The sequence below is a fragment of the Sinohyriopsis cumingii genome, unplaced genomic scaffold (genome assembly GCF_028554795.1).
Source record: "Sinohyriopsis cumingii isolate HCF-2022 unplaced genomic scaffold, ASM2855479v2 utg000379l, whole genome shotgun sequence".
Lineage (NCBI taxonomy): Eukaryota > Metazoa > Mollusca > Bivalvia > Unionida > Unionidae > Sinohyriopsis > Sinohyriopsis cumingii.
In genome coordinates, this window is record NW_028315894.1 from 1,330,593 (window position 1) to 1,343,218 (window position 12,626).

A 12,626-nucleotide genomic window follows, 5' to 3' on the forward strand; every position below is an offset into this window, starting at 1 on the left:
GCAGTAAGTGTTTTTTAACGTGAAGACGTAAGATCACTTTCGATACGTTATATACATCTTGATACGAACAGAAATGTAGAATAGAATGTGTATATATGTTTCTTGCTTCATGATGCGATATCATCTTTCGTTATGTCAATATCCAGCGTCCGTTTTAGATATCGTCCTATACTCAACTTCCCGTACTTTGTCTGATTCACGACACCGACTCAAACAGGAAACGAAACTGAGAGCCTCAAGATCTGTTTCCATGTGATAAGCCGTTGTTCCGTACAGATCAAGTGGTAATTTATTGAAGTTTATTATTTCTATATTTGTTTTCCCTTTTATACCTCAGCCAGTAGTGACTACTGCTGTAAAGAATTAGATACTGAAACAAAGGTATTAAACAAATTGGTAATTTAAGGTGTATACAAATTATGTGAAATCTGCATTTTCCCAGCTAAAAACTGTTTTGGATGAAACATACTGTGTGCAGTTGCATGTTGTATCCAATTATAAATAAGATTGTCCATCTCGTGCATTGTATGACTAATGCATGTACCGAGTATGTAGCCATGCCCACAATCATACATGTAAAATATAATAAGAACAGACAGGTCATAAAGATTACAATGTGCATGCATCTGGCACGTTTATAATGGTAACACATCTTCTAAAGATGACGATTGCGCATTACAGAGCACAATCCCTTTGAACTGCTACGCAAACAACAATCTTCAACAGGTTTTGTCTTGGTTCGGTGACTCACTTTATTACAAATACGATAAATGTCAGATGGTTGCTTGATACAGTGAAGAACATTATCACACCACCCTGTAAATATAAACACCTCTTCTTCAAATAAACAAGTAACATATACAATAACTTGCCATAATAAAAAATATAATACACACTGACCTCGAGATGACGCCATCTTTGATCTACCTTTACTGCAATTTACCAGGGAGCTTCAAAAGTTATATCATGCCACATGTCTGCGGCATGATGACACAGTGCTAGATATCACTATAACTGTCACACTGCAGACATCGTAGCGATATGACTGAAAAATTGTTAAAGCTACGTTAAGAATTCAAATCACACACACACACTCAAAAGTTATGTCACGTTTGTGGAATCTTGAAAAGAGTATATCTTTAAAGCATTTTACATTTCGACATATTTATACGAAAGACACGCTAATGTACGAACAAATTTAAATGTATGTCTTATGAGCAGGTTAAACAAAGATAGAAACCGATTCTCGTCGAAATTAAAGCGATATTGGACCTCCAACATAGTGCATTTTCTACACCAGCCAGATCAACCCCATTTGGTTTAAAAGCCACATTTTAGAACATTTCGGGTTACTTACTGGAAATATAGCTCATTGTTATTTATCAAACCAGTGGAAAAGTTTCTAGACAAAATATTCCCCAATACATAATGGTAAAAGAAGTTAAATTGATCGTGAAACATTTTGTCGCAATCATCGTTTTTTTGTTTTTTTACCCAATACACGTACCCAACCAATATCAATTTCTTACACTCAAATTGTAACCAACTATAGGTGTGTCGGTAACATATATGCTTATTTATTAGACTTTTCTTACTTCATATCAACAGTTGAAATCGTTTATATAGGAAGACACAAAGGTTTGTTGAAAAGTTTAAGAAAAAAAAATGCAAAATCGTCCAAGCCATCGGCCCTACGTCATACAATGTCGTCCGTCAGTAATTAAAAACTTAGAATATTAGTACCTGATGTCCGATTTAAGCTGATGACATGAGATTACATTACTGTTTACGTCAGACATTGATGCAGTGACGAAATAACAAGTAAGTCCGTTTTCAGACAGAGAGTGATTGCAGTTTTGGGGAAAATTATCAAATTTGTTTACAAGGATAACAACTAACCTACTCTAAAACTGAAATCAGTAGATGGTTAAACGTCTTCGTGATGGTAAAGACGTTGTAAAAATAGGTAGGCCAAGGATATCTCTATCCAACTATGTAATAACATATGTGTAAAAAAGATAAATGTGTTACTATCTGCGAGGTAGCAGCTGATTTTGATATCCAGTATGGAGATACATAGGAAACTCTGTCCAAGAGATTATCAATGCGCAAGGTTTGTTCTTTGGGTAACCAGATTGCGTGGGTTTAAGGGAAAAAATCTTCAGAGAATCAATATACTGATATAATATAGAGAGTAGACCTTTCATGTATTGAATAAGATTAATATGTATGATGAAAGTTGGATATACAGGTAAAACCCGTCATAACGCGATGCTCGGGGTCCAAAGAATAAGATCGCGACATAAGAGGGATCGCTCAAACAATTTTTTCGAAAAACTTCTCCATAGAAAATGTGCATTAAAATTTCGATGTCATCAGTTTTAATTAACCTCTTGATCATATATAGTTTGTTTTCTTCGCTGGGTTGCACCAGACATCAAATATACTTATTTTTTTACAATTGAATATATACCAACATGGCGGAAACGGTGTACAGTGAAGTTAAAGGAACATTAAACGCAGCGCTGGGATTAAACATTGAAAATCTGCCAGGGATACGAATAATCTGCTTTTCCGTCACCTTAAATTAAAAATGGGAGCCATGTTGTCATCGCGTTGTAAGCGGAATCGTGTTATAAAGAATAGCATTATAAAGGGTTTTACCTGTATTACGTTTATCTAGAAAGTAAGAGGCAATGCAATGTAGAGAAGGACACAAGTTCGCCATCGCCTAAAAAATCACCTCTTTCCAATTTTGATGGAAAGTATATGTGTGTTATGCTCTTCGACACACGAAGAAAACTTTAAACCGAGTGGAACAGAGAAAACCACAGGAATTTACAATACTGTGCTAAAGTAATCATGTACCATTCAGGCTACAGCAACTGAGAATTGGGTTCATTTTGCACCAGGATAACGCCCATGCACACACAAGCCAGTCTGAAATGTAGACTTAAAAACAAAATTAAAACAAACCTGCAGTTAAAACTCTAAATTACCAACCACATATGACATATTTAGTGCTTTGCGATTTCTGATTTTTTTTTAAAAAAATAGAAAGGTCGTTACAGGAAACCCTTATGAAAGCAATGATAACCCAGTGGATGCAATCACCAGATTGTTACTAATAACGACACATGACGAAATGCTTCACATGTAGAGGATATGAGTCACAGAAGGACAAGTGCCTTAAATCGAAGTGAGAATGATTAATAAAATTATTGTAAACAGTTAATTAACTTTTCTTTCTTAGATGTCATTATTCAAAAATATTTTGATTACCCGCGCGCGTTTGTATATAAAGATATTATTATTATTATTATTATTATTATTATTATTATTATTATTATTATTAATGTTCCCCTACATTTTTAAGATTTAAAGTACGTTTTCATCAGGGGACGAGATGGACCACACACACACACACACACACACACACACACACACACACACAGACACACATATACATACATACAGTGTGCCAGGCGTACTACAATAAACATGTTGTGACATAGAAGCAAGCGTGTCTAGAATAACCAAAAAGTCATCATTAAAGAAAGGTATCCACATTTTAGAAGGAATAACTTGACCCTCAAGAGATGTATTATTACTGAATAATGAGAACACATTCTGGATCCGATATCTATCATCACCCACACTAGTTGTCTTGATCTTGTTAAAAAATAATATACTTCATCCTTTAGAGAGAATCGAATTTTTATCCTCGCATTACGGTACACAATGCCTTGAGTGTATGCAAAGAATTTCGATACTTGCTCGACTATGCTTAAATGCCCAGTAAGATGAAACTTCCTAGAGAATATATAAATTTGCGCGTAGCAGACAAATTCACATCTAAATCCAGAAAATTCCTGTACTGTAAATAAATTGAATATATGATTCTTTTGACTGATGTCAAGGGTGGTTTGAAAATAACCTTAGATTATGGAAGCATTTGCTGAAACGCAGCTGTATTTGTGTATCTACGATCAGATCAAAATGCCTTTATTTCATCTATCAGTTATATAGTTACTAAATTTATTAAGTCGTACAATGTACAACACAAATGTAAATGGAAATATTGCATATTAATGACAGAGGTTACATTACTAATATATTAATAACCTATATCTTAATCAATGTATGTACCATTTATATTAAAAGATAAAAAGACAAGCAGAAATACAGACACACAGATAGCTAGATAGTAACACATCACGCTTGTACAAATTCTTACATATTAGTCAATAATGAACTCTAGGGTGCTGTCGAATTCATGATAATCGAATGACATTAACTTTTCTATGTACTTAGACGAGTCCAGAATAATACAGTGAAACATATACTTAATCACATGGTACTCTGTCAACGTAAAATCATCAGCCTAACGGTCAAGAATGTATGAAAATGGTACTTAATATATAGCAATGCTCTATATAAACGTTGGTACATACACGTTTATTACTTTATTATTTTTGTTACAAATAGAACATATGATCAGAAAATAAAATAGTCCTTCATTTACACTAATTTTATAGTTATTACAGTCGGTACTATTTCTTTCATCTCAAAAGCCGAAAAATTGATCAAATGACAGGTCAGTGGGAAAATATTACGAGATCGAATAAATTATAAATATGTATTGTTCTAACGTATTTCAAAGAATTGTTTACAGTACACCATGGTGTTCCCAACACTGTGTCTCCGATGGAAAGTACTGTGTGATGTGACTTAGCTCCCCCAGTCGGATCTAATGGGGTGGTTTAGACGCCATATACATAGATTTCGATAGGAGCGCAATTTTTTCGCCGAAAACGTATGTTGGTTGTATAACTTATCGTCAGTTGATAGATCATTATTTGTAGACATTTTCCCCATAAAATAGATGACCTTATTTGCGCCTATAAGTTGATATTTAAACCATGCTTATTCTGAGGTGGAGTGTAACATTCTTACGGCCTAGTCTCAGTATGTTCGTGTTGGGCAGCTTGTTGGATTCCTGCTTCTCCCATATTTTCGGTTTAAACATGGCGAACGTTTAGCGGATTTAATTTGAGCAAGATAATAGAAGCATTCTATGTAGGGCAAATGGGTCCTTCCAACAAACTACTGTATACTATATACTATCCATTATTGTAATTGTCGCTCATTTGTTTCAAGTGTCGATAGGAGAGACAACCATCATATTGTTAATAGTAATATGTAATTTAAAGTTGTTCCCAGAAACGAATAAAGGAAAGTTCATATTGCCGCACCCAATCAATGAATACTGCAGAATTATGTATTTGGCTTAATTGGACCAATCATATTCACAGACAATGATATGTCAACATGTTAATGCCTTCTTAGCAAACTCATGGCGTGTAAAACATAGTAAAAAGAAAGAAGAAAAAAAGAACAGAAAAGAAGAAAGAAAAGAGCCACGCCCCATACCCTCCTAAACAGATATGACATATAATTTAATTCTGTACGCTCTGTCAGAGTCTCACTTCAAGTCAACGAGATTCCCTTTCCTATACTGATATTGGTAATTTCACAAAAATAAATCAAACACCGTTTGAAATTAATATGATGCTGATTTTGACATGTAAAAAACATTGCTGCTAAATAGCAATAGGCAGGACTTGGAATTGTTTTACATCCACCAGTAATTTGAAATCAAACATCTCTGAACAAACCGACAGTCCTCGGTTGTTTCTGCAAGACAAGTATATGTTTTTGCGTAATTTTCAGAAAAGAAAATGAAAACAAACTCATACATTTTTTCGATGGAACGCCTTCTACCTACAAAAAAATGCAGTCTACAGAGACCAAAATTATTATTTCTATATTTGATCTGAACGTAGCGTTTAAAGAGAAGTTGCGAATGAAAATTAGTTTGATGCATTCGCAACACTCAGTCGATCTTTCTTTCGTAAATAGTCGGAACTGTCGGAAGGCAGCTATGGTCATACAGTCCAGGGAGAAGGATTGATGGCGAAGATGCGAATGATCGATCATTGTAAAGAAGTTAAATATAACCGTAGAGTACGGTTAGTAGATGGGGTACATAAAATGGCTGTCCGGCTAAGTATGATTTCAACTTGGACATCTAGCGTCTGCGTCTGTTTCTCTCTCTCTCTCTCTCTCTCTCTCTCTCTCTCTCTCTCTATATATATATATATATATATATATATATATATATATATATATATATATATATATATATATCATTGCTGATAACTAGAACGTTTTGAAATGTACACAAGGTCACCATAATAATCCCAAGACTTATGTAGAAAAATTATTCACTGTGCTTTACATCACACTCAAACGTTACATTTATATTAGAGGTTTTTGTTTAGAATGCATGAAAAAGTCTAATATTTACAATCATATGATATGAAGACTTCAACTGCTCAGAGGAATATCATATGATCAGGTTTATTCCCAAATGAATTTGGTGAGAAATAACGTTTCTCTAAAATCGTATTCAAACTCCAATATTTAAAAAATGGTACTAACTTTTAAAATAAGAGCAATATGTAAATAATAGATGAATACAAAGCACCTAAAATTGCAACTATACGAGTGTAATTTGTAGGCGGTTTTTTTTTCTTTTTTCTTTCCTGCATTCAACGCGATATAAGCTGTCAGTTTCCGAATCATACAATTTACATAATGCCCTATGCTTTTGTTATAAACCTTATACTTTGTTAGACAAATACCAATGAAAGCATTCCATTTTGTATATGTGCAACTATTATGACGAGAGATTTCCAACAAAGTCGGTTACAGAACAAGGAAGACAACTCGAAAGTATTTTGCTTGGGAAACAGGAGTTAATGAAACAAATTTCAACTGGTTTTTCTTTTTGTTTTCTGGATTCGTTATTCTCTTGAACTGTGTTTACAGGGACATCTGCTCATCACGTATACCTGTTTACTCTAAACACCTGATCGTAACATGACATCAATAGCATACGAAATATCCATGGAAGATGATTGGGATGAATACCAGTTGTAGTTTAGATCTTTCTGTGATTTGAAACCACAAACACTAATTTTAGTTGAAGGTTTCATTGGCATAAAGAAAAATGACTCATATAAGTAACGCAGTCCATACAGAGAGATCACTTCTACAATCTTGCAATACGTTAAGATGTGTAGGAATTTCTAAACAATTATTTTATGTCACGACCAGACTCTAGAAAGCAAGACAGAGACAGACAGAACACAAAATAAATCGAACAATTGTTTGTTGATATATATTTTTAAAGATAGATACAAATATAATATATAGAAAATATTGGTATTTCCAGAAACAATTATCAAAGCATGCATATATGTATGTATGTATGTATGTATGTATGTATGTACAGAAACTCCGGTCCCGTCACTTTTTAGAACAGAATTACTAGACCGAGACCGGAGAGCCATCACAACACATAATTTTATACAATTATTATACTATTCGCCATTTATTTCATTTCAGTACGTAAAGAAAAATGTAAATAAATAATGAAATTTAAATATATAAAATGTCAGTCCTAATACAAACAGAATATAGCATGATTAAAACAATATAACATACACAAATAATACGCTGGACATTAGATTGATCTTTGGCCAAGATTACTAAAATTTAAAGACCAAGATATAGAAACCAGCCACAAAACCTAGTGTCTGAGGAAGGAGTACATGTCATAAAAACAACTGGGAGGACAAGAAAGGAACCAGCTCCAGGGACCTTGTGAGTACGACCCACTGTAAAATTATAAAGGTTAATAGCAAGGAGCAACCCCAACCCCATAAAACAAATAATAAATACTTTATTCTTCCAATTTCTTTTTGATATTTTCCTACAGAAAATCAAACATCTAAACTACGGGTGTGTGTGTGTCAATAACATATAAAAGCCGTTAAAATTTTAGAATTGCTGGGGATGGGGTCACTTCAGAGGCCTCGATCTTAATATACCTAAAAGACGGAGAAGTTCCCACAAAGTAACACAATATGAGGTCAACCTTTTGTAAACGAACTTTGATAAACGGTCTAGATGATGGGAACGTGATTGGTGGATTAAATATCGTTGTGGCTAAAGTACGAAATGAACAAAATGGAAAGGAAAGGAAATACACAATGTAAAAATGGAATGGTATGAAAATAAAATAAACAATCTAATTTAGTTTTGTTTGGTTTTCATTATTTCATTCAAAGAAATCAAAAGAAGCTTTGAATCATCAAATCCATACATATATATTTCTACTGCAAAATAGAAGATATATTTATGTTTCAAACATGACACTAATAAATTAATAATTGAATGAAACGTGCGCGTTTGAGAAAGAACGCAATCACCGTATGCAAATATAAATGATCACTCATGAAATAATGTCCATTGCCGAATTTTGTTTATAGTATACAGCTTTAGCGCTATGGAAATAAAATACCCAGTGGAAATTATTTATTTTATTTGGATGTGATTTGTTTAATTAAGAAATGTTAACATAGATCATCAGATGCATATTCTAAGCGCAATGCAAAATATAGAACATAATCATGAATTAAAGTTCATAATTGAGTTAATTAAATAAAATGGTACTTTCAACATTCGTATTAACTTTATTTTTGTTCTTATTTGCTTGTGTTGTTGTTGTTGATTAGTCAAGGAACAGTAATTGACTAATTTATTATTTGGAAATTATCTTCTACCTTTTTTAATTTTAGTTACAAGTATCTGCATAAGTGACATACATACCCTTTAATATATGATTATATCATTTGTTTCTAAGTTATCTGTTAATTTCTTTTTTGCACATTTATTTATGGGATGAATTTGAAAGTTTGCCCATAGAGAGAAATATAACTTCATTCAATGTAGCAATCCTAGTGCTCCTTCATATCGCATATTAAAATATCTCATAATATAACACAAGCTTGTATGCAAATGTGTGTGTATAATGTTATAAATACGATGGTACCTATCTATATATATATCAGATTTAATTTTTTCTTATGCGTGATGTTTAAGCAACAGACACGAGAAATTTGAAGGTCTGCATAGAGAATATATAAAATACTCCACAACTCTATTAATTCCCCGTACATTTGTACAATAAACATCCATTCTAAAGCTATGAGCACTATATCATACTACATTTAAATTAAAGGCAACATTCTTTTGAAAATTGATTCGTCTCTGTTAAATATATATGTATAAATATATTATTTTTATAATGAATTATCAATTAATTATATCAACTGTCTTGTCTTTAATTCAAAAGTTAGTATTTGATCATGAATTCTAAATTATTTGTGAGCAGTTACTGACTTCTGAATCCATTTTAAAATATCATTTTTTAAGAATCTTAGTGTCGGTAACAAAAGATATGAGACAATGTCCGTTCATGTAGCGTACAAAAAGAGCAGAACTTGATTGAAATAAATAAAATAATTTTTTTCTAAAAAAAATGCATTCGTAGTAACAGTGCTATTGAATATTTCAAGCTGCAACCCTGTAAGGTTTTGGAAATTGTATAGATTCTTATGGCAGGTAGAAACATTTCTACCTGTCGTTATATTTTGAAATTTCAAATTCAAAATTTCATTCTCTTCTTGAAGTTGTTAACGTACTCTTTCCTGTAAGTCTGCATTTACATGTTTTACTTCTTATACACGTATGCACAGCAATATTGCTATTGACTGTTGTAGAAAAGTCAAACTCTGTACTAAATTTATTTTTATCTGCCTTTATAGCTGTAAATAATATTTGAAAATTCAAAAAGTTATGAAACATAAATCTCTTTTAAAGCTATCAAAACTTATCCAGAAACCATCATCATTGATAAAATCATTCACAAATCGAACGCATTTCTTAAACCATTGCTTTTAAACACTCCTTTGGAATATTTTAATATACAAGGCCTTTAACTCAATTTTCGCCGGATCTAGTTTACTCTAAATATGCTTCTCAACCTATTTGAGAACGTTTTAAACTAAGTCATGAAAATCTGTTCCAAATTAATAAAACATTCTCAATATTTGATGCATAAACATTTAACAAATGTTCCCATTTATACCCATCAACCATAATTTTTCTAAGCTGAACACGTTTCAAAATATCCACAAAATTAATATTTTAATCATATTTAATCTGCATACATGATTATCATTCTGGACAATGTTTTCTGTTTTGTTGTCTTTCTAAACTATTCAAAACAAACATGTAATAGAGTGTATTTAGTTGCCAAAGATCTTTAACGGAATTGGGATTGGGTAATGATAATAAAATGTAAGTAAGTTTAGAGATAGCTCAGCTTTTTATCTCAGTTATCCTTCCAAACATAGTTTACAACCTCTTGTTTCTCTAAATTAGATAGTTATTAATTTTCACAAGTTTAGATGGATAATTAAGAGTCATAATTTTGTTCCATGTTTTGTGAAAACATCATGCATAATAATACTTAGTAGAACATAAATTAAGTTTATAGTCGGGACAGTATTTCTTGTTAGTACCTGTTCTACTTCTGAACAAAACTGTACGTATAATAAAATGATATAGGAGGAGTGACTCTCCGTTTCCACACTATCTTTCGACACCAGTACTAATCTGAGACCTGGTTGTTAATACTTACGCAACGTGTCAAGTTTCTCTCAAACTTAGCAAACAATGCACGACGTTAAGAATATATGGCCATGCCACGGAGTCCACTGCTTTTTCAAAAACAAATCAAAATAAAAAGTCAAGAAATATTGTGCATTTCGGTTTTAAACATTAAGTCACATAATTTTTCTTATTTTCTTTCCAGTGTATCGTTTTGTTATTAAACCCTTTATGATTCTTATGCATAACTGTCGGGACCATGGTTATAATGCTATCTGCAATATACACAAAAGTGCATTTGTAAGATACACATGGAATTTCTTAATTTAGTTTAAGGGATTGCCCATCGAAAGTTAAAGAGACGACCTGCTTCTGGTAAGTAAGATCTAAGATGGAATATGCATCCATCCTTAATACAAGAACCAGATTAGGAAGGATGAGTAAATTCAAAAGAATGAAACACACGTTATAAAAGTCATACAATATGCATACTCCTATTAGTGATTCCGTGCTGAATATATTTCAACTGAAATGATTGTAAAAATGGTGCAACTACACTGACGTGACCCTATTGTATAAAGTCATTAATATCTTAGTAGCGGCATCATGCCACCCTCCACCAACGCCAGTAAGCTCTGCTAGATACAATCTTTCACAGACATGCATCATACAAGGTTAAGTTACACAAGAATTATTTTTTCCTGGGAATGCTGTTCACTAGAACTAGCTTCCGGATATTGCAGTGACAGTTCTCAGACTCAAAGTCTTGAGATCTACGATTCAGCACACTCCACTTAAAAAGAAGTAACAATGAATTATTTTGCACACTTTTCTTTGGGGGTGGATGGAGTCACTATTACATTTACCCTGCGTACAGGGAACTGTTTTTCCTCCTCAGATGATGTCTTTAAAACAGATTTGTTTACCAGATGTAGATGATGAATTTGGAGATGAAAGGTGTTTATGATGACAGTATATCTTTACTTTCGCATATTTTATACATATTTACATGATTCAACAGTGCGATAACAATAACGTGAAATGTTTTAGAATTAATGAATTGTCCAAATTTCAAACAGTTCGTGAATAATGTAATCTTATTTCACAGTTTGGGAATGTTAACAATATGAAACCTTGTGAGAATTGGGTCAACTTCTTGAATGATCCTAATCCTGAAAATGCGCAGAACACAAACACACGCACGCACATACACACACTCATATATATATATATATATATATATATATATATATATATATATATATATATATATATATATATATATATAGGGAGAGAGACTGAGATGATTGCACAGAAACCTTCGGAAGATAAACACATCCAAAAATGTGTACACATGAAGTACGACATGATAAAATATTACACAGAAACATTTTTATAATTCTGCTGATTTTATTAGGAAATAAAAGTTAAATGTAATGAATGTAAAATCCATAACATGTAATCAACAGAATACAACAATAACAAGGTGACAATATATTACATTACAAGCAATCTCAAAGTATGAATTACTAACATTGAAAATAATTATCACACCTGATTTTAATTCATCATAAATATGCAGTCAAGAGACTCGCTTAGGTAATGGCTGTATATGAGTGAGATTCAATTAGTTTGAAATTAACCCATAAGGTATATAGTGCACTGAAATAATTTGAATAACATTTGTTTAAAATAATTGATTATGTACACTAGTTAGTCTACATTTAACAGACAAGAAATCCCAGCACCACTGTAGTTTTTCTTATAAAATCCCCATTCTAATAAACGCCCTCTCACTCAGGGCTGGCGCTACCATATAGGCAAACTAGACAGCCGCCTAGGGCGCTGATTTCAGGGAGGCGCATTTTTAATTTTTTTTTTTATTGTTTATAAATTTGGAAATTGATATTTTCCGGGGGGTGGGGACCAGAATCTAACCTTGCCTAGGGCGCCAGATAGTCTGGCCTGGTCTGGCGCCGGCCCTGCCCTCACTTTTTCCAAAAATATGTCCGACCTTATCGAGGCTATTGAGGCTTATAGAT